This window comes from Amphimedon queenslandica, unplaced genomic scaffold (assembly GCF_000090795.2).
Source record: "Amphimedon queenslandica unplaced genomic scaffold, v1.1 AMPQUscaffold_13476, whole genome shotgun sequence".
Taxonomy (NCBI): Eukaryota; Metazoa; Porifera; class Demospongiae; order Haplosclerida; family Niphatidae; genus Amphimedon; species Amphimedon queenslandica.
Window position 1 is genome coordinate 341,618 of NW_003546288.1, and position 4,500 is coordinate 346,117.

The 4,500-nt window shown below is 32.6% G+C and overlaps 1 long non-coding RNA gene across 1 annotated transcript; it reads right to left on the reverse strand.

Annotated features, from left to right (window-relative positions):
- Positions 1 to 3,020: 3,020 nt before the first annotated feature.
- LOC109580794 (uncharacterized) lies at positions 3,021 to 3,330 on the reverse strand. Its single transcript, XR_002184355.1, has 2 exons — positions 3,244 to 3,330; positions 3,021 to 3,070 (listed from the first exon to the last, which is right to left on the reverse strand). It is a non-coding gene; the product is annotated as an uncharacterized LOC109580794 (long non-coding RNA).
- Positions 3,331 to 4,500: the final 1,170 nt, after the last annotated feature.

Here is a 4,500-nt window from a genome sequence, read left to right on the forward strand (position 1 = left end):
AAAAAAACATTGTTCGTTGACTTATGACTTGTTAACAACTGTCTTTAGATTTTTCATATTGACTATCAATTTGTAAAGAAATGGTTAAAAATTATTTTATACTTTTCAGTATATATATACCATGTTTTCTTTATTTTGTTTTCTTATGGTTGAATCACTTATTTTCAGCATTTTTGCATGTACATGGCATAATATGTGTTCTTCTTTCTTCACATTCTTACACTCTTTGATAGGACATTTTGTCTCCTTGACAATAATAGCTTCAAGTCCATTTTTCTACAAAATTTATCATTGCAATTGTAAGCAAAATAACTCACATGTAATGCAGCAACATGGTACCAGCATAATTTAATTTTGTGTCTTGATGCTTGTTTTGTTGCCTTTATTGTACAATTATAATATTGACACTAAAAATGTGAAGATATTTTTTTATCACTAAAATCAAATTTACTGTCCAAGTGTCTTCAGCTACTAACATGTTCTCTTCTTCTTCAAATATTTTGTCGGAGGTGTCTTCTGGTGTAGCCATACCTAATAGTTCACTAACTTCAGTCTTTTTGATCTTGTTCCTTTGCAGTGATGCCACTTTTTCTTTTATAATGCTTTGGTTGCTTTGATCAATGATATAATTGTGATGTAACTGTTACAACTTTAGTTTGAGTGGCAAGGTGAGATGCCAAGTGTATACATAAGATTGCTGAATTGTATACATTACATCATCATGATGAGGCTCTGCAAGCTTGAAATCCATTCAGCAGTTACCATGGCATTTTTAGGTTCTGCAGACTTAAAGCAACTCACAATGTAATAATGACATCATTTGTTACTATATTTATACTCAATGCAAAACTTGTCAGTTCTTGCTATAGGTCTAAGTTTTTCATTCTCTTTGTATTTTAAAGCGATGTCAACAAAAGACTAACTTTTGAAAGCCTCTCTGATATCAAAGAAGAGGGCTGTAATTCTGAGTTTTATGCTGTAATTGAGTTCTTGTCTCCCATGAAAAAGAGCACTACTGCAAGGGAGTTACTATCATGGGAAAGTGACTGATGGAGGAAGGTCCTTTAGGATTGCTAGATTCAACTCTAAAAGTTGAGCAAAGTTATCTGCCATTAGTGCAGCAAAGATACCAGTCCATCTTACCAACTGCGAAGTTAAAAAGAGCAATTATGATGACGCACTGGAGGTCATTTTGAGGCCTACTACTGAGATGGAGCCTTCCCCAAAAACAATAATAGTGCCTGTTCCAGAGTAAGCCAAAAAACTGAGCATATCAGAAATATTGGATGCAGCAGATGGTGTATTGGTCAATCTTGGCTGTAAAGTTATAGATGTAGCTTGTGCTAGAGTAGTACGAACTGGACACTTACAAGAAGTCACCTTGGCAGATCAAACAGGAACCATCAAGCTATGCTGTTGGGAGAAAAATGTGGATCAACTTAAGGATTATTCCTCATATGATTTTACGAATTTGTCCGTTGGAACATTCAGGGATGAGAAAACTCTGACACTAAGAGGCAACAGTTCATTCACTCTAACACCAAATAAAAATGATGATACTATAACACTGCATTTTGATATCAAGGATGAGGATAATTCTGATATTATCAATGATGCCAGAATCATAGGGACCCATTATTGTAATCTGTATTGGGGCTGCATTAGTTGAGGAAGCAAACTTGATTCAGTTGATGTAAATGCTCAAAGTGTCACATTGTACAAGAGAGATCCAATTGTGAAATTCAAGCATCATGTAATATCCTGTTTGCATCTGCAGGTGGACATAAACTATTGAAAGCTTGTACTCTAGTAATCAAAAGTCTACTAGGAGACAGCATTGACAATCAAGCTGAACAAAGTCTTCTCAAGATTAAGGATCTAATGGTCATAACATTCAAAAAGAGACAATTACATTAAGTCATTTGTTATATCCTCTAATCCAGTAATGTAATGCATACTTTCATTATGTATTCTTTCATTATTAAAATATTGCTAACATTTTCCATTTAATCTTTTGTCATTTACTAACAATAATTGTTAAATTTAAGAAGCAGCATTGAATTTGGCATCAAAATACCTTTTAAGAATAAAAAACAAATGAAGTCAAAAATAATTGAACTGTAGTGATCAAATTTAAAAAAATAAGAAAAAACGGCAACAAAAATGGAAACAAAAACAATTTAGTGGTATAATTGACTGCTTTTTAAATTTTAGCAAGTAAAGAAAGTTTAAACTTAGTGAGAGAGGCAAAATAGAGAGCCATTAAAGAAGAAAAATACTCAGTTAGTGAGAGAGGCAAAATAGAGAGCCATTAAAGAAGAAAAATACTCAGTTAATTCAAAATAATAATAACAATGACAATAATAATAATAACAACAATAATGACAAACAATAACAATAATAATAACAATAATAACAAAGTAATAAAAAACGACAACAAACAACAACAATTTTGACAATAAAAATGATAGTAGTAGCTATAATAACAAAAGAAAAGGAGAGAAAGGCAACTGGAGAGAGAATGAGAGGGGGAAGAATTAAGAATAACAATTAAGGATGGAATGAACAATTGTTAGTAAAATAATTGAAATTAGCAATGATAGTCATAGTCAACAAAAAGAGTGGCGTCTCCCACCAGTTGGAGGTCAAAGGGAGAATTGAGAATCAGTTTGTGTTGAGACAAACAAACTCCTCTGATAAACATGATTAGTCGTCCAAAGTTGGAAGTGACCATATGTGAGTGGTTGCAGATGGGGTTCTGCCTCAACATTAGAAAAAACGTCAGATAGCAATGTAGCAGTGATGTCACAAGCCTCATTATGGCAGATAGATGGAAAACCACGGACAAAGCATGACAAATCATGGTTGAGAGAGAAACATTGACCACAGGTACAGTCAGATGGAGCATCACGGATATTCCATTCATACTGAAGGTGAATGCACTTCTAAAAGCAAGCAGATTTGTGGAGGTTGAAATCTAGAGAGGTTAAGCGGAGAGCTGAAACCCAGTTTGATGCTCCTTTCTCAGTGCAAAGGTCAAGACTATACTGAGTGGATAATTTAATAATAACTATAAAAGAGAAATATTTAATGTAAAAAAATTAACCTTATTAGCAAAATCAAGATTCCTATTTGTATAAAAAATAAGAAATACACTAAATACTGTAAAATACTGTGTATGTTATTTTATGTCATTCAAAGCCTCTGGTTTCCCTTTCCTCTCCCTTTCTCCATCAAACTTACATGTTAAGCTGTAAAAAATGTACAATGCACTGGTCTCTTAATGACTGATGATTCATCTAATTTCAATGATTCCTCCTAATCTTCTAATTACTTTTATAATCAATGAAATATAAATTAATCCAATAAAAGTTAAATGCTGCATAAATACATAGTTCTAATAATTTGTGAAGAATACATGCTTAATTATAGTTTTTGAACCAAAATGAACAAATTAAGGTTGCATTTACAAAGGAAAGATACAAATCAAAACATCATAGATAATGGATAAAACTAATTGAAAAAATCAGTATTCAAAGTGTATTGTTCCAAAAGAAAATCATTTTTTGTTGCTGTGCAAATGCAGCCTCAAACTCTGTTACATAAGTCACTCCTCCTATAAACTATATTTAGAACTAAGAAAGTAATAGTTAGAAGTAGAGTATGAAACATTTTCTTTAAACCCTTCAATGATCAGAACTGAGTCTGATCCGTCATCATGTAAAAGCTGCATTTATATGGCAAAGAAAGGAATAAAAACATGATAGAATCTTGATAGAAGTTTATGGAAACGGAAACCGTATATAATGTGTATGATTTCAAAAACAATCGTTATACATTTCTGTGTATACGAAGCCTAAAACTCAGTTACTCCTGGTTTTTAACTAATACTTAATTTAAAAATATTAAGAAGTCGTAAATAAAACATTCTAAAACCAACTTTAAATGATTAGAACTAAGTCTGTTCAGTCACTGCACTGCAAAAATGCCGGTGGGAAATACACCTGATCGAAGTGGGTAAAATACACCATTTGATTTGCCACCGCAGTAGTTTCATCTCACTGGTGTTGAATTCCCACCTTTCGCAGCAATATCACACTAAGAAGTGTTCATTATAAATGTACTATATAATATTTTAAAAGTGAAAATATTAAGTACTTTTGTACAATAAAGTGATAGTTATTTAATCATGAATTGAAACTTTGATGAAAGTTATATGCATGATGGTAAAAAACTCACAATTATTCTAATATGACTATTCTCTTCGTTCACTGCAACATGAACAACTTCTCCTCAGGCCCCATTAACCAGTCCATCATAGACATATACATTAACAGTGAGCATGACACGAGCACCAACAGCTAATTTTAATGTGGTATGTAGATTTCCGGTCTCTGTTCTTTTATCTGGCACATTTGACAGGTCAATGGGTTTATCACCAGTTGCATCAGCTGCTTTAATCAAAAACTGTTCTTCAGATGCTAGCTTGTTCAGCATGAA